Below are 19,945 nucleotides of genomic sequence, written 5' to 3' on the forward strand. Positions count from 1 at the left end.
GTGTTCTTCGTTTTTGGTTCGTATTTTCATATTTTTCGATTTATTCTTGAATCACATCAAGTTTGGATTCCGCACAAACTTAGTGTTGTTTGATATCATTGAAAGATCCGTTTCACGGGACTTACAAGTGGTATCAGAGCCAAAGAACCTGTTTCTAGGCTCAGTGTGATATCAAAGATTCAAGGTTTTGAATATTTTAAAAAAAAAGTCAATAAGAACAGTCTTCGTGTTCTTCGGGTTCAAGTTTTGTGTTCTTCAGGAGTCAAGAAAAATAATTCATATTTGCTTTTTTGATCTTTTCGGAAACTGTTAAAAGATTGAGCAAAATCTTTTCAAAACTTGGAAAGAGATCGTATCACATCTTTATCTTTAAAAAAAAAACGATTTGAAAATCTTTATTTTTGAAAAGTATTCCCAAACTTTCAGGAAACTTTGTTGACAACACGTTTTCGAGTTTTGATTGTCTAAGCAGGTCTCGAGTCTTCTACAACAGGTGTCTCCACCTTTTCAGGAAGTGTCGCAACCAAAGTTCTCGAGTCGCAATCATCTCTGAAGTTTCATCATCTTCAAGCTCTCGACTCACCATTTGAACTTTACTGGTCTCGAGTCATACACCAAGGTTTCGAGTTAAACTTCCACGGTTTCGAGTTCAACTTCACATAGGTCTCGACTCATCATCCTTCACAGGTCTCGAGTCGTTCATTCACTGGTCTCGACTCCAATTTTTAAGGAAACAAAGTGCATCAAGGTCTCGATTCAATTGATATTCGGTCTCGAGTCATCTTCACAACACCACAGAGGTCTCGAGTTATCTCTTTCACGGTTCCAAGTCGCAACCGAGATCTCGAGTCATCGAAACCACTTCCAAATCGCAACCATCTCTCACTGTTTCGAGTTCAAGTTTTAGAGTACCGGTTTCGACTCATCACGTTATCGACTCATCAACTTCACAACGTTTTCGACTCCAACGATTTCGAGTTCACAACCATCTTCCTGTAACTTCCGATCTCCGGCACCATCATCATCATCATCTGAGATTTCGGGTTGTTTGGTACTTTCGAGTCGATCATCCCACACCGTCGACCGTATATTCCGTCAATCACCACGTTCACCGTTCACCACCACACTTAACGACTTCTATTACATCCATCCCCCGATAACAGATTGTGTCACTACCATCATTTCTGGTCGTCGTCGTTCACCACCTCACCATTCATCGGCCATCATATCTCCGACAACCACTACTCATTCCACCGCACCACTGTACCATCACCGTCACTGTCTTCATCGTTGTAGGTGGTGGCGCTTGAGATTTCAAATTAGGATCTCTGGTAGTTTTGTTGAAACGAGGAAGAAGACAGTAGTCATTTTAGGGTTTTTATTAATTATAATAATAATAATAATTATAACAATCATAACTTCATCATTACTTAATCATTAGGCTTCTTAAATTTGTTTAATAATAATAGTTTATATTATAGATTTTAATTAATTAAAATTTTAATTAAAAAAGGGGTTTTATTTTATAAAAAAAAATTGGTTTGTGTTTGTGATAACGGTTTTGACAGGGTTTTGAGGTGCAGGTCAGAAAGCGGGTTCGATTGCGTGTAAAGTGTTTGAGTTATCGAGTACACGGGTTCTCGTTTGGTTTGTGTTTTGAGGAGAAGAACGAAAGTATCAGCCACCCATTGAAATTATGGCTTTTGTGTGTCACAAACCGGCGGCTCAAGAAATTACTCGTGAAGAGATACTTTCTGTCTTTTGCACTCTTGAGTGCCGAGAAAGAGTTGAGGCATATAGAATTCACAATGCTGAGCTAATTGAAGAATATAATGACTTGAGAAGGAAAAATTTCACTTTAACAAAAAACGAAAAACTTTTCAAAGAGAAAATCGAAGCTCAGCGTAAGGACATCATTCAACTCAAGGATGATGTTAGTGTAGCCACAGCCCAACTTATTATGGTTAAAGAAAAATTATGTGAAGTGACTAAAGAACTGGAGGATGTCAGGGATAAATATCAAATAAATGAGCTAAATATTAAAAAGTTTGATTCCTCTAGCAAATTAGTCAAAAATCTGTGTGATCAACAGCTAGCATACCATAAAAGGAAAGGGTTGGGATTGGATTATAATCAGGCTCCTCCTCCGTATAATGACAATTATACTTACTTGCCCATGACTGAGGAGGAGATAATGAATGAAAGCAAAATGACTTATGGTCCCAATAACAATAAGTCATCCGTTAATGTCAGACCTGTCGAAAAACAGGTGGTTCAACCAGTCTATTTTGAGTCCAAGGGTACTTTTGATCTTAACGTTTCTTCACCATGTGCAGATGAAGTACCTGAAGTACCTGGAGTGATGTGGGGAGATATATTTGGGAATGAACCAGATTCAAATTCAGATTTTTCTAAAAACTCAATAAATGAAACAGCTTCTGAATCTGTTTTTGGACCAAACTTTTTTACGTCGTTATTTGGTTCTTTTTCAGTTGATAATAATTGTGATGTTTCCTGTTCAACAGCAACTGAAGCGGAACAAACAAATGAAAGTGAGAGTGAAGATCAACAATGTTCTGATTATTCTTCTGAAACTGTTTCTGTAAATGTCCCTGATAATGTATCCCGTGGGACCACTGAAACACACTCTCAAACGGACCAGGAGACTTCTTTCAAAAACAAAGCTGCCAGTGAACCATTCTTGAACACAAATGGTTCATGTGCAGATAACTCGTCAAATGATTCTGCTAAAGTTTCTGGTATTTCTTCCGACAAACCAGAACTCTCTGATTCTGTCAAAGCTGATGACATGAAGGATGAAGAGAAGACAGACGTGAAAAAGGCTCCAAATGCGCAAGCTGAACAATCTGAACCTTCAGTTAGTGGTGAAAAGGTTCAGATCAAGCAACAAGAGCCAAAGCAAGCAGGTAAAGGACGCGGAAATAAGAAGCCTAAACATCACAGACGATTAGGCTCTCCACAGTCCTCAACAGGCAGCAATAGTCCTCAAAAGGCCCGTGATGTGAAAAATGCCTTTGTTAAGCCAGTCAGTAATGGCAAATGTGAGAAATATGAATTTGACTGTGCTAACAAAGCTTTCGGAAAGACTGGTGAGATTTCTGAACATGACGTGCAGTCTACTCAAAACAAGAAAACTCAGAAGAAATCTCCACCACAGAAGGCCCCTGCAAACGACAAGTAGAGACATCCAAATTCATCCTCGTTTGCAAGAAATGTGCAACAAAAACAAGCACAGAAAGGACCGGTTCATCCTTCAGGGCCTGCAAGAGCTACACAAGCTGATCAGAATGCCTTCTACGTGAAGAGACAAACATGCTTCAATTGCGGCATTGCTGGTCACATTGCTCGGAACTGCACAAATCGTCCCTACGTACCTTATTATATGCAAAATCAGAGGGTTACACCAAAGGGTAACTACCATTCCAAGCCGATGAAGGTATCATCACCTAAGGCAATGAAGAATGTGAATCCCAAGGTTAAACCTTCTGATGGGGATTGGAACGCTGCCAAAAACAAACGCAAAGTTGTTCAGGAACAAAAACAAAAATCTGTTTCCAAAACTCACAAACCTGAAACAGCTAAAGTTGCTGAACCGAAGGCAACAAATACGTTTGTTAAACCGAAACAGATTTGGAAACCCAAATCTAAAGCAGAAATGTCTCCAATCCTTGAAATTAAAGGGGACTTGTGTTTGAAGGAAGTGTCTTACTTTGATGCTTCAGGTAAACCCAGGACCACAATGGCCTGGGTACCCATGTCTTACTAATCTCCTTACTTTTCAGGAACAACCAAGGAGGAGCTGTTGACAATCTCTGGAATGTTGATAGCGGTTGTTCCAGAGATAAAAAACGGGTAACATTTCACTGTTGCAAAAAGTTCAAATTTTTTTACAGATGATATGTTTCCTTTGGAGGAGATAAGAGAAGTAAGAAATGATCAGCAAAAGGTACCGTTAAAATTCAGTACTTTGATTTGAATTTGATTAGTCTTCAATCTGATGACAGAACGGTTAAGCAAAAATATTTTTCTTTTTTTTTTCTTAGTTTATAACCTTGTATATAAAGTGTCCTTTCTCTTGTAAATGGTAAATTTGCGCAAAAATACAAGATTTATGCACAAATTTAGGGGGAGAGAGAGACATATATAGAGTTTAGGGGGAGAAAACCGAGAAAAACCAAAAAGAGTTTGCTGTAAATAGGAGAAAATGAGAAAAATGAAAAAGCCAAAAAGAAAGATTGCATGATATGGGAAGTGAAATAAATGTTCGTGTTAAAGGGTTTGACTAACACATGTAAGGTGCCATAGCTGAAAAGACTAGGATCTACTGCGATATGTCGATAGGCTTGACGCTCAACATGATAAAAGATACTAAGTGATATAAACATAACGAACTATGTATCATGTGGGTAACATACCAACGGCGTATGATTTTATGGTCTTAAATCTTGCGTTGATAGAAAGCCAACATCTGAGGTTTCGGGTCTTTATATTGTTGAATCATCCGGGGATATCTTGGCTGTCTTTCGGTTCAGAACTAAAATTGTACATGACCCCAGGAAAGAAAGTCACTTGGAATTAGCTCATTTCTATTTGAATGTCTGTATGTTGTCCCGATACACACAATTTTGATCTGATTCTGAAATCTTCTCTGAAAAAAGTCGTGTACCTCCTCTGCTGCATCCAGATACATGCTGACCTGGAGGTGCTAGGCAACGACAGCTTCTGCTGCATCCAGATACATGCTGACCTAGCTGTACGTTGTCGCGCTATAGATCTAATACACCCGAAAGAGGCCCTCTAGTGCCCAAAAGAAACCCAAGAAACCTATATCAAATTGAGAAAAACTCATTTGATCTGTATATTATACCATCTCTGCAAAAGATCTATTCTGTTCTCTTCTCAACCTATTCCCAGTTAAGATTTCAGAAATCTGGATTGGACTTGTGAAATATGTGGTAGGGAAGATACTTGCATGATAGAGTGTGCTGTTTATATTTCCAGGATTTGATCAGTATTTATTTGGGTGTTCATTGTTAAGAAATCAAAACATGATAAAACAGATTATACGCAGACCTAGACATAGTCATGATATCTTAAATGATGACATCAGTTTACTCACCTGTTACGATGAATCGTTGTGCTTACCTTGATCGCAGGGGTATGCCTTGGAATGGGACACACGGGTATAATAGTATAATATTACCTTAAGCATATCACGAAGTTGAAAAATTGAAAGTTGAGCGTTAAAGTTTAAGTGGACAAACATATTGGCAATCGCATAGACCAGTTTGATTAGGCTCGTACTGAAAAGTGTTCCTTAGTCTGCTTGAGAACGAGTTTTGATCCCATTGCAATTGTAATTGTATATTATGGTAGTTGTTTATATTTTGAATTTTTATTTGTTTTTAGTTCTTAAAAAATTAGAAAAATTCAAAAATACAAAAATAGTGTCTTATTTTTCTATAAAACCAAAAATCCAAAAATAGAGTTTTTAATTGTTTTTCTTAAAATTAAAAATGATAACCGTTCTTGAAGATTTGACTGATCATCAAAAGTTAAAAGAATTTAAATCGTGAAATTTTATGTACCTAGTGTTCATGTGGTACTTTCCCTGTTGCATAAGAAATGTTTGCTTATAAGTTTGTGAGCATGTGCAGAACTTGGTTTCAGTCTAGAACAGGGGTTGATGAAGGCTGAGATGTTGTTAGTTGCTGAAGAAGCCTGAAGCAGGTCAACAACAAGATGTACCTGAGTCAGAAGAACCGGATACGAAACGCCGTTTGACAATGAAAGTACATTTGAAGAAGTACCTGTGAACCTGCTTGAAAGACAAAGATTGAAGAAGAAAAGAGTTCTGAGAATCCTCCTCTCACATTCTTTTTGACAAGATTTTCAAGCAAATGCTGATCGTGATCCTGATATGAAGCTAACCACAAGATCTGAAGAAAGAGACCCCGTGCTGAGAGTTCCGAAGTCAAAAACTTCCACAACATCAGTAGCATAGCGATAACCATAGATTTCGTTGAAGACGTTGCTGAATTCAAGTTATGAAGACAATTTGATGGCATCAGTCTAGGGGGAGATTGTTAGGCCCTAAAGTGTGAGACTGACGCATCAAATTAATACAACGGGCTATGGTTACGAACTGGGCTTTACCGGGTTAGTTTATATTAGGTTTTGGACCTTTATAGGTCACTTGGGCTAAGCTATAGGCCATGTGGGCCAAGCAAGCCCAAGGGGAGCTCATGTAGGGAAGTGGGCTTGCCTAGGTATATAAACAAGTTTACAACTTGTTTTAGGTTTTGATCTTGATAGTTACAGTATTCTAGAGTTAGAGAGTGAGGTGATTTGATAGTGAAGAACACTTGTACTAGACGGTTTTGCTTGTTCAAGTAATAGAATCGTGTGCAAGTGTTGAAAGTGATTCCGGTGTGTTCTTCGTTTTTGGTTCGTATTTTCATATTTTTTGATTTATTCTTGAATCACATCAAGTTTGGATTCCGCACAAACTTGGTGTTGTTTGATATCATTGAAAGATCCGTTTCACGGGACTTACATGTCTTTTGTAAGTCATTCACCGTTCTGTTCAAAACATCATATGACTCTTTTACATAATTGAGATCGAACAGTAATATTTCTTTAATCTTATCTTGCTCACTCAATTTTTTATCCTTTTCTTCACACTGCTTGCATGATTCCAAACATTTTAACCATGGTTTTGTAATTTCAACAATCTTTTCCACTTCGATAATCTTTTCAACTTCTACAAATTTCTCAACTTCAACTACCTTTTCAACTACCTCAACTCCTTTACTCTGTTCAGACTTCTTTTCTTGAGGAACACTCTCACATTTCTTCTTTATTTGTTCTTTTGCTGCTCGTCTCTCCTTCAGCTTCTTCACTTTATCTGCAAAATAAAATTGAAAACTGTTAGGAGATAAATGAGTTTTTGCAATATTAATATGCATTTCTTCCTCATCATCACTGTCATCAGTTGATGATTGATCAAACACTGTTTTATTTTCTGAACTATCATCTGAAGAAACAAATTCTTCATCTTGAGTCTTCTCATTCTCATCAAACACTTTCATCCATTCTTTCATCAAATTTGGTTCTTGAACTATTTGTGCAATGAAAGCTCCTAACTTTGTATTAGGTGGAACGTATTTGTCCCAGCTAAAACCTTCAGCAACTTTCTCATCATCTTGATCTATGATACCATAATAAGCTTTCTTATTTGCCTCTTCAATCATTTTAGCATGTGCAGTTTGTGGTTCCTTTTGTTGAATAGGTTGATGAGCGACTTGTTGATATATGGCTTTCCGATAATAATCATTATTTCCAAATAGATTCTTTGCTCCACTTGCTTCTCGGTTGGTACATTCCCTCTTGAAATGTCCTTTTTCCCTGCATCAAAAACAAGTAACTTTAGATTTATCAAAACCCAAAGTAGAAACATTTGCATCCAAGAAATTATTTCTTCCTGTAATCATTTTGAATTTTTCAGCTCTTCTCAAAACACTTGCTAAACACCACTTGATATCCATCAGCTCCATTTCCTCAGCATCAATCTGATCGTAATCCTCTTTTGTCAACATAGGATTTCCGATCCTTCCTGCAACCAATCCCTCATAAGATTCTAGCACTGTTGCAAGTAATGCCATGTGATCTTTAGCAACTTCTTCCGAAAAAACTTGACCATTCGGAAGATTCAATGCAATGTTGCATTGTATCACATAACCATTTCCAGTTTTTGAGCTTTGAGACTGATAACTTGACGTTGAACTCTTCGGATTAACACTTGGATATGAAGAAAATCCACTGCTACTATTTGGACTTTGATTGTTTGATCCAGATGAGTTTTCTGCACTGAAAGCAGTTTGAATTTTCGGACTTGCTTCTACATCCTGAACACTCCTTTTGAAGTACATTTTAACATCTTGTTGTGCACTTGGATTGCTCATTCTAGCAATCTTCTGTTGCTTAAGATCTCATCCTTCAATCTTTTCGATGAACTGAGAAATTGTCAACCCATCATATTCTCCAGTATTCTTTAATATCATAAAAAATGTACCCCATTCTTTATGAGGTAAAGCATCAGCTAATTTGTCAACCCACTCTTCACGATCTTTGTTGATATCTAACAGTGACATTGACCATACTAAGTGACAATATGTTTCAATCAATTTATTTGTGTCTTCTCCCGGCAAACTTGTAAACAAGTCAAATTCTTTCTTTAGCAATGCCTTTTTACTCTTGATCATCTTTTCACTTCCTGCAAATTTAATTCGAAGTGCTTCCCAAACTAAACGTTGTTGGACCCAGTTTGGCCTTAACAACTTCTTTTTACGTAATATGGCAAGTGATTTCAGTATATGTGAAAAAGATGTGCGGAAATGGAAATCAGACATTCAAGAAACAAAACCTACAGAATTATCAAGTTTATATCACTTTGAAACAAAAATAGTTAACAAGGTGATTGTAAGATTATTATCTAATACAAATGAATCTTGAATTCTGTGGGTTAGAAGAGCAGTGGAGTTTGGGTGTTTGTATGTGAATGCTAAGCTTCAAACTCAAATATCTTCTGCCTCTCGAGCCTTCTATTTATAGAAGGCTGGGTACATGAATAAACAATTTGTTTATTCATGCAATAAGTCCTGCATAAAGTAGCAATTTGACATATTCATTGAATCCAACGTTCAAGTTGCATTTGTAATCATGATAACCAATAATGTCATGCTTCGGTCATTGGTGGCAGGATAGAGTTGTGATTTTAGACAAGTGGGGTTTTCATCAGAATTTCTGATAAACCACTTCATCAGAAATTCTGGTGATAAAATCATCAGAAAGTCTGATGATCAGAATCGTCAGAAACTGATGATATTTCACCAGATCTATCAGAAATGACCTTCTCTGATAATCCAAATCAACTCTTGATCAACTTGTGATTCTTTGAAGTAGATACTTTGTATTTCTATTGTCCCATCTGATCTTCTTCTTCTTGTTGTGATCTTCAGGATTGTTATCTCTTCAGAGATCCAGTTGATTGAGATTTTCTTTAATACTTACAAATAAAGTTTCATAACAGTTTCCCCCTAAGTATTGTAAGAAAATGAACTCTCTATATCCAACGTCAACAACTTTTAACTAATTCTTGAAAAGAAAAGTCAAGCAACTAAGTTTCAAAAACATAAAACTTAATTAAGCTAACCACTGTTCAAAACAAAAAACAAATTTTAAATATTATTCAAAAACAGCAATATCTCATTAATTCATTAATTGATCTTCACTCCACTTCTGTATTTGTCCCCTGGTTTCAGCTTCTTCTTGTGATCAATTGTTGGTGCAGTCATCTGTCGTCTTCGTCTGATGTCGAGTTTCAGTCTCGGAGTGGATTTGATCAAGCATGACATCACGAAACAAGATAATGAATCCTGGCCGTTTGAAACAAGCGTGGCCGTTTGAAGGCAAGCTTCCGTTTGAGAGGATAGCTGGCCGTTTGAGAAGATGTGTCCGTTTGAGAATACTGCCGTTTGAAGGTTGGTCGTTTGAGGGTGGCCGTTTGAGGCACTTCGTTTGAGTGTAATGCTGACCGTTTGAGCATGTTCAAACGGTCATGCATCGCCTATATATATAGCTGTCAAACGGTTATCATTTGTAACGGGTGTGTAATTCGATACCGAGGTGTTGCCGGTATTTCCTCTCGTTGTAGACAATTGTTTATTGAATGAAAAGAGGATTATAGTGATTTTCTAGCTGTTTACAAGTTCATTTCTTAGTTTCCGCCTCTGAAACGGATTAGAGCTCTTCCGAACGACTCATTCAGGTCGTTTCACGATCCTACAATTGGTATCAGAGCTCAGGACGAGGAGTTCTTGCCATATTCAGCCTGAAAATCTGGTTTTCTACACCTTCTGTTTCAAAATTGATACTGTTCACGGTCAAAATCAGCTCAAAACTTCACACTATGTTCGGAATTGACAAGTGACAAAGCCTTGAAAGTTTCAGCTTAAAATTCGAAGTAAAAATGGTGAAAATCAACTGAAAACTGGTGTCCATTTGAACGAGTACCGTGCCTGTCCGTTTGAAACTGCCCAGTCGTTTGAATGATCGTTTGAAAGTGTTGTCCAATCGTTTGAAATTGGTCCTGTCGTTTGGAAGTTTGATCGACCGTTTGAAAGTACCACCCGTTTGAACCTATCGTTTGAAACCAGATCTGTTCGTTTGAAAGTACTTCTGTCGTTTGAAATCACATCAGACCGTTTGAAAAATTCTTGACCGTTTGAGATAAGACCCTGTCGTTTGAATTTTGTCTGACCGTTTGAAATTCTGTTCGTTTGAGAGATTTTTCAGTATATCATGGACTCTTAATTTTATAACGCTTTTGCAACACCGATGTCAGTGACTCAAAGTGCTATGATTGAAAATGAAACCGGGACGTCTCAGAAACCACCCAAACTCATGGATATTGATGACTATAATGTGTGGTCTGAACGTTTTGGAAATTGGGTAGAAGCTTATCATCTAGATGCGTGGGAACACACTGAAGAGCCGTACGTTAAGCCCACAAAGAACGATGTTGCAAATGGTACTCCGTTAACACTTAGAGAGATGAGTACTGCAGATAAAAAGAAATATCGAGATGAGAAATTGATGGTGAGTCTGCTTCAGCAAGCGATAAAAGAGGATACTTTGATACTGCTTCAACATGATGGAACTGCATATTCGATTTGGACAGAGTTGGAAGCAAAGTTTACTGGAAGTGACGATATGCTCAGGAATAAGATGTCTCTCATGAAAAAAGAATTTGACTTATTCCGAGGATTGAAAAATGAAAACACCAAGCAAATAATTGATAGATATTGTAATTTGGTGAGAAATATGACGAAACTTGGCGTTAAGAAAGATACTGATGAATTAATTGAAAAACTTGCAGATGCGCTACCATATGAAACATGGGGAACATTTCTGATGATGCTGCGGTCAAACAAAACAGATTATAAGAAAATGACCTTGGGAGACTTTATCAAGCATCTGGAAGCTCAGGAGATGGAGCAGAGGAAGATCGCTAGAATGAAAAACTATGATGGAGAACAGGATATCAGTTTGTATTATAAGAGTGGTGCTACTGATTCTACAAAGTATTCTCCAAAGATCGAAACTGCTTACAGTGTTAAAGATTCTCCTGAGAAGAAGGCATCTCAAGGATCAAACAACACAAGATTTTCATCATACGATCCTAACATCTCTGTAACAAAGAATGGTAGAAAACTTCAGTGTAACATTGTGTTAAGCCTTGAAAATGATCAAGACTACACTGAAGATATTGCAAAAAATCAAATGTCTTTGTTAGGGATGATTTTAGAGTCTTATAGTTGCTTTGTTGCAGGAAAAATCGGAAATCCAATGCTCACGAAAGAGGATTACGATCAAATCGATGCTGAGGAAATGGAATTGATGGATATCAAATGGTGTATGGCGAGTGTGATGAGACGTGCTGAAAAATTTAAACAAATTACAGGCCGTGATGATTTTCGTGATGCAAACGTTTCAGCTTTGGGTTTTGATAAATCTAAAGTTACATGTTTTCGTTGCAGGGAAAAGGGGCATTTCAAGAGGGAGTGCAAAAACCGTGAAGCTACCGGAGCCCAGAATCCTTTTGGAAACAACGACTATCATGTGACACCACAGGAAAACGTGGAACACCACCACAGGAAAACGTGGAACACCACCACAGGAAAACGTGGAACACCACCACAGGAAAACGTGGAACACCACCACAGGAAAACGTGGAACACCACCACAGGAAAACGTGGAACACCACCACAGGAAAACGTGGAACACCACCACAGGAAAACGTGGAACACCACCACAGTAAAATATACAAACGGCCCAGTAGAGCCACCTATTACAAATGAACTTACTATTACGCATTTCCTTTATGTGAACTCGCTCAACTAGTTTGTTGACCATTCTGTTACATGCCTTGCAGATCGTTAGGTACTTGGAGCTTGCACTGGAGAAGCGGGTCGTTGTGGACAAGGATTCGTGGTTTCTATGCTGAACCATTATAACATTTGAACTATTTACTATTTACTATTGTTGGATTATTACTATGCTTCCGCTACACTTTAAAACAATAACATGTTTTGAACACCTTTTGTATTGAACGGATGGTTTTCTTTTATCTTACTTAATACTATATGCATGTTCAATATAATTGGTGGCTTGATCCTGGTCAGTCACGCTCCCAAGCGGTGATACTCCGCAGGTGGATTTTGGGGGTGTGACAGATTGGTATCAGAGCCATTGGTTATAGAGAACTTGGTTTTAATATGGAAAAACGTTTTTATTAAAACCAGACTATAACCAGAACAGTGCTCTCAACGATCCACAACGACGCTTCGCTCCACGTGCAAGACTCGACATCCTAGGTAATAAGGTTTATGTTTATTACCTGCTTGCTAGAATTTGCATAGAACTTTGCTCGTAGTATGCTTACATTACCTTGCTCACAACTTGACATTGCATGAGAATACTTATGTGCTTACACTCTTCTGTCATCGCACTATTCGCGAACCTTTCTCACTTATGTTGCCTTTGATGTGAAGATCAATGGCCGCACGAATTACCATGACTCAAGCCCAGCTAGAGGCTCTCGTTGCTGCGGCAGTTGCAGCCGCCCAAGCAGGTCAACCCGCTCAGCAACAACCTGGGTGCACATTCAAGAATTTCATGGACTGTCGTCCTAGCTCGTTCAGCGGCACGGAGGGGGCAGTTGGACTCCTCCACTGGTTTGAAAAGCTCGAGTCGGTTTTTGAAATGTGTGAATGCCCTGAGGCTCGCAGGGTGAAGTTCGCCACTGGCACACTTGAAGGGATTGCGCTCACTTGGTGGAACGCACAAGTGCAAATTTTAGGGTTGGCAGCTGCTAACGCCACCCCATGGAACGACTTTAAGGAACTCATCAAGCGCGAGTACTGCACGCGTGAAGATATTCATAAGTTGGAGGATGAGCTTTATAATCTGAAGATGGTCGGATCGGAAATTGAAGCGTATACTAAACGGTCGAACGAGTTGGCTGTGCTATGTCCAACCATGGTAGACCCCCCATACAAGCGCATTGAGTTGTATCTCAAGGGGCTTGTACCAGAGATTCAGAGCCACGTTACCTCGGCTAACCTCAACAACATTCAGGAGATCCAGCGTCTCGCTCATCGCATCACCGATCAGGCAGTGGATCAGAACAAACTACCAAAGCGTATCAGTGCTACTGCTACCGCTACTGCTTCTACTACACTTGCTATTCCCAGTGAAAGTAAAAGAAAATGGGAGGGGGATTCTAGCAAGGGGTCAGCTTCAGTGCAGGCGCAGTCTCAGCAGCGAAAGACGGACAGCTACCAGAGTCCAAGTCAGCACTCCTCTAGCAGCCATAAACAAGGAGGGTATCGAGGAAACCTTCCAAAGTGTAACACCTGCAACAAACATCACAGTGGCCAGTGTAATAAGGTTCGTTGTCAAAGATGCCTCAAGATGGGTCATGAGGCCAAAGACTGTAGGAGTCCACGGCCTGCAAATCAGAACCAGCAACTCCCACCGCCAGCTCCACAGAACCAGCAGCAGCAACCACAGCGTGGAAACCGGGGATGTTTCCAGTGTGGGGCAGAAGGACACTACAAACGCGATTGTCCTCAGTTGAACCAGAATCAGAACCACAACAATAACCAGGGCAACGGGAACAACGACAACAACGGGGGGAAACAACAATAACAATGGCAACGAGGCAAGAGGTCGAGTTTTCATGTTAGGAGGAGGAGACGCAACGAACGCTAATTGAACTTATGACTTCTTTTTGGGGTTTTTCATTATTATGTTTCCGCTATTCGAACAAAGTTTGGTTTGAACATCAAATGTTTTGGGTTTTATGAATTATTTCAACTACTATATTTTATGATTGATGTGATAAATGGTTTGATATTATTGAACACACCCGCCGTATTTATGGACATTACGAACAGAGTGTGCAAACCCTACCTAGACAAAATGTTCTTGACTCCATCAACGACATTCTGATCTACTCCAAGAGTCAGGAGGAGCACGAGCAGCATCTTCGTCTTATTTTGGAACTCCTTCGGAAGGAACAGTTGTACGCCAAGCTTTCTAAATGCGACTTCTGGCTTCGTGAAGTCCACTTCTTAGGCCACGTAGTGAACAAGGATGGGATACACGTCGATCCATCCAAGGTAGATTCGATCCGAAACTGGCCTGCACCGCGTACACCGACAGAAATACGTCAATTCTTGGGTCTGGCAGGTTACTACAGACGGTTTATTAGAGACTTTTCAAAGATCACGCAACCACTTACGCTACTGACACAGAAGGGTGTTACCTAGCGCTGGGGAGAGCCCCAGGAGACTGCTTTTCAGCACCTAAAGGATAGACTTTGCAGTGCACCTATCCTCTCATTGCCAGAGGGCACAGACGACTTCGTGGTTTATTGTGATGCATCCATTCGGGGACTGGGATGTGTGTTAATGCAGCGCGACAAGGTTATCGCTTACGCCTCTCGTCAACTCAAGGTTCACAAGCGCAACTACACGACGCACGATTTAGAGCTGGGAGCTGTTGTTTTCGCGCTTAAGATATGGCGACACTACCTGTACGGTACCAGGTGCACGATTTACACCGATCACAGGAGTCTCGAGCATATCCTTAAGCAGAAGGATTTGAATATGCGTCAACGACGATGGGTCGAGTTACTTAACGATTACGAATGCGCTATCAAGTATCATCCAGGCAAAGCCAATGTTGTGGCGGATGCCCTTAGTCGAAAGGACACTTTACCACGGCGCGTGCGAGCGCTACAGCTTACGATTCAGTCTAGCCTTCCTGCGCAGATACGAGTTGCTCAGACAGAAGCCCTGAAGCCCGAAAACGTCAAGGCTGAAGCCTTACGCGGCTCACGACAACAAATGGAACAAAAGGCGGACGGCGCCTACTATGTAACGGGGCGTATTTGGATTCCACTTTATGGCGGCTTACGCGAACTTGTGATGGATGAGGCGCACAAGTCTCGCTACTCGGTACATCCAGGGTCGGATAAGATGTACCACGATATCAGAACAACTTATTGGTGGCCAAACATGAAAGCTCTTATCGCAACTTACGTCGGCAAGTGTTTAACTTGTGCAAGGGTTAAAATCGAGTACCAGAAACCATCAGGCCTGCTTCAGCAGCCTAAGATACCGCAATGGAAATGGGAAGAAATTTCCATGGATTTCGTTACGGGCTTACCTAGATCCCAGCGTGGGAATGACACTATTTGGGTGATCGTTGATCGGCTCACAAAGTCTGCTCACTTCTTGGCTATCAAAGAAACGGATAAGTTTTCTACCCTAGCAGACATCTACATGAAAGAAGTTGTTTCGAGGCACGGAGTGCCCACCTCTATTATTTCGGATCGCGATGCACGATTCACGTCAGAGCTTGGCAAGCGATGCACAAATCCTTCGGCTCACGGTTAGACATGAGCACAGCATATCATCCTCAGACGGATGGGCAGTCTGAGCGAACTATTCAAGACATGCTTCGAGCGTGTGTTATTGATTTCGGCAACGGCTGGGAAAAGCACCTCCCTTTAGTGGAGTTTTCGTACAATAACAGTTATCACACCAGCATTCAAGCCGCTCCATTCGAGGCATTCTACGGACGTAAATGCCGGTCACCTCTCTGTTGGGCAGAGGTGGGGGATAGTCGAATTACGGGTCCAGAGATTGTAGTGGACGCTATAGAAAAGATTGCACAGATACGACAACGCATGACGGCAGCACGCGACCGTCAGAAAGCCTACGCGGGCAAGCGTAGCAAGCCTTGGAATTTCAGGTCGGGGACCGGGTTTTATTGAAAGTCTCACCCTGGAAGGGTGTGGTTCGATTTAGTAAACGAGGCAAACTCAATCCACGGTATGTTGGACCATTTGAAATCACTGAAGGAATAGGCCCAGTAGCCTACAGACTGAACCTACCAACTGAACTCGGTGCAGTTCACTATGTATTTCACGTGTCGAATCTGAAGAAGTGTCTGTCAGATAAGACCCTCATAGTTCCTTTAAGGAACTCACTATCGACGAGCGGTTGCAGTTCGTCGAGGAACCAGTTGAAATCACGGACCGGGATGTTAAGGTCCTCAAACACAAGAGAATCCCTCTTGTTCGAGTTCGTTGGAACTCCCAGCGTGGTCCAGAGTACACCTGGGAACGCGAAGACCAGATGAAAGAAAAGTACCCCCAGCTATTCGAAACCAATGCATCCACTTCTGAGGCTGAAGCTACTACTACTGAATTTCGGGACGAAATTCCAAATCAACGGGGGGATGATGTGACACCACAGGAAAACGTGGAACACCACCACAGGAAAACGTGGAACACCACCACAGGAAAACGTGGAACACCACCACAGGAAAACGTGGAACACCACCATAGGAAAACGTGGAACACCACCACAGGAAAACGTGGAACACCACCACAGGAAAACGTGGAACACCACCACAGGAAAACGTGGAACACCACCACAGTAAAATATACAAACGGCCCAGTAGAGCCACCTATTACAAATGAACTTACTATTACGCATTTCCTTTATGTGAACTCGCTCAACTAGTTTGTTGACCATTCTGTTACATGCCTTGCAGATCGTTAGGTACTTGGAGCTTGCACTGGAGAAGCGGGTCGTTGTGGACAAGGATTCGTGGTTTCTATGCTGAACCATTATAACATTTGAACTATTTACTATTTACTATTGTTGGATTATTACTATGCTTCCGCTACACTTTAAAACAATAACATGTTTTGAACACCTTTTGTATTGAACGGATGGTTTTCTTTTATCTTACTTAATACTATATGCATGTTCAATATAATTGGTGGCTTGATCCTGGTCAGTCACGCTCCCAAGCGGTGATACTCCGCAGGTGGATTTTGGGGGTGTGACAATCATAAGAAGGCCATTTATCATCAAATCACACCACCAGCACAGCAACAGGCACAAACAGCTAATGGGAGAGATGTGGTTGATAAAAGGGCATGTGTTGTTAGTCAGGGAAAATATGATAATTTTACCTGGGAAAAGTATCTTCCAAAAGACAGCAAAGTGTGTTTGGCTGAACAAGATGATGAGAAGTTGGCTGAAGGTTTTACTTGGGATGATTTTTGTTCGGATAAAGATCTCATGGCCAAAGAGATGTCCAAAAACACTTCTCATGCTTTCTTTGCTAATGCTTATGATTTGAAATGTGCAGAAAGATGCAGAAAAGTCATGGAAGCTGCTGAAGAAAGACGAAGAAAGAATAGAGAAGAGGAAGAAGAGGAAGAAAGATTAAAGGCCGAAGCGAAAGCTGAGAAAATGAGAAGAGCTGAGCTTTTGCAACCAAGCAGAAATGTCAAAGAAGTGCCAGAATTTGAAGTGAAGATTGAAGCTGAACAAGTCCAAGTATCAGAAAAGTGCATAAATTGTGATTCTTTAATCAAACAGAATAATGAGTTGTTGCACAACATAAACAAGTTGAAAGAATCGTATGATACCATGAACAGAGAAATCAACAAATATACTGATTCGAGTGGTGAACAAGCAATGGTGATGAATACTTTGAAAGTAGCATATCTTAGACAGCTGGATGATGCTAACTTTCATATCAAAAAATGTGCTGATTTAGAATTGGAGCTGGCAACATAGAAGATAGAGACTGAGAAAGTTAAAAAGTTGTTAAACAGTTACTCATGTTCTTCTTTTGTTGTTGACAGGATTTATCCCGTAGTGGAGAATTTGAAGACGTTTGAAGAAATGAAAATGTCTGAAGAAGAGAAAGCTGTGACTGAAGATGAAGAAAAAGTGAAATCTTCTAGTAAGAAATCAAGTGTGGTCTATAATAGATGTCCGCCCCCGGTCGAATATGGATTTATGCCTCGAAATCCAAATTCTGAAAGAGTCAATAAAGCAATCAATTTGCAATGGGAGTCTGGGCCGTTGGATAACTTGCCAGAAAGTATTGATGTTACGTATACGTCATCAGACACTGATCATGAGTCAAAGTTGATAAAAAGTGTGGTAGATCAGGTGTTAGACAAAGATGACAGTGAGGAGTCAAAACCAGAGTCCAAACCCCAGTCAAAGTCTGGGTCAAATATGTCAACGCCGACAAATAAAAAGGACAAACGGGTTTATGATAATGAGTTTTTACTTTCGAAATCTAATTTGAATGATGAATCGGTCAAAGTGGCATATACTTTGAAAGGTTCCGAAAAATTATATTCTGACGAGAGTTTTCCAATAAGAAGTGTCAGATTTGAAATGATTCAAAAGGTTTTCAAAATAACAGAAATTAATATTTCTGAAATAAAAGATTTAAATCTTTCTGGAAAACCTAAACAATACACTTCAAGAGTTCAACAAAGAATTAACAAGAAAATGGGTTACAATTATGGTTATAATTTCCAAAAGAAATCAAACCATAATCGTAATCTCAAAAAGAAAGGTCTTGGTTTTGTTCCACCGAAAAACTATAAAAATGGAAAAATGTATAAACCAAAAACTGTGTTTGTTTCAGGAAAAACGTCAGAAGCTGAAAAAGAACAATCATTTAGAAGACAGACAAATCAGGAATTCCTTGCCAAGAAGCAAGAAGAACTGAAGAAGAATGAAGGTCCGAAGAAGATTGAGAAGATAACGTGTTTTCAATGCAAGATTGTTGGTCATGTGGCGAAGGATTGTCCAAAGACATTCAAGCCAAAACTGGAAGTCTCTGGTAAAATGAAAGAGAAAGTGTTGAAAAGACTGAACTGTCAACCCGGAAGTTTACTGGCTTTGAAAATTCAACTTTTGAGAAAGGAGAATGTTCAAAGAGTGCTTCAAGAAGGAAAAATAATATGCCAAATCAAAAATGGGTTGTGAAAGGTTCAGGTAATAGTTCTGGTGATGAATCTGATTCCATAAAATCAGAGGAGCCATGTGTTGAGAAAAAGATTGAAAGGAAAGTTCCAACCATGAACGATGAAAATTTTCCACCATTGTGTGCTGAAAATTTTATGAAGAAAGTTGGAAAAGTTGAAATTTCAAATCAATTTTTATTCTAAGTTAATAAAAACCTGACTTGCCGGAGATCCCAAGTTGGTAATCGTGGATCATGAATCGGCATTATTCTAAATCTGTGTTTGAGAAATTGCAGGACTTGCCGGAACTCCTAGGTTTGTAAGCGAGGAGTAGGAATCGGCACCTTGAGAATTCAACCAACTGATGGGAATTGGTTGAAAAACAGGTTTGAGTTGTATGTTTGTGATTGTTATAAGTGATTCAGAATTTGAACTTGGTTGATCTTACAAGTGGTTAAATCAAGGTCATTAATTTGAACTTGAATTAACTATCATTCACAAGATTGGTAAGACAATATGATGAACCATAACCCTGAACTTGTTATTGATAAATTTTACAAGTGATAAAATCAACAAAATTTATTTTCCGGAAAAACCATTCTGATTAAAACAAACTTAAGTGTTTTGAAATCATTATGGGAAAATAGTTTGTTGTGAGGGGGAGTTCTGATTGTTTATGCAAAGTGAATGGCGAATTGATGTGATTTAATATCGGTTGTCATGTTTCTGTACAGTTTGTTTTCATATTTTCGTTAATGTGTTTGCATTTTAGGGGGAGTAGTAAATTTCAGAAAATCCAAAAACATTAGAAAATTTGAAAAAGCCAAAAACATGATAAAATCAAAAATGGGTTTTGTTGTGAAAAAGAGAAAATGATAGTACATCAGTGGACTATCATAACATGCTAAAGAATTGGAAAGTTTAAAAGTGATAAACAATCTTACTGCGGATGTGTCAGTAGGTTTTTGCACATTTAGTAAATTGAAACGAGATATAAAC

Source organism: Helianthus annuus, chromosome 2, assembly GCF_002127325.2.
Source record: "Helianthus annuus cultivar XRQ/B chromosome 2, HanXRQr2.0-SUNRISE, whole genome shotgun sequence".
In the NCBI taxonomy this organism is placed as follows: Eukaryota; Viridiplantae; Streptophyta; class Magnoliopsida; order Asterales; family Asteraceae; genus Helianthus; species Helianthus annuus.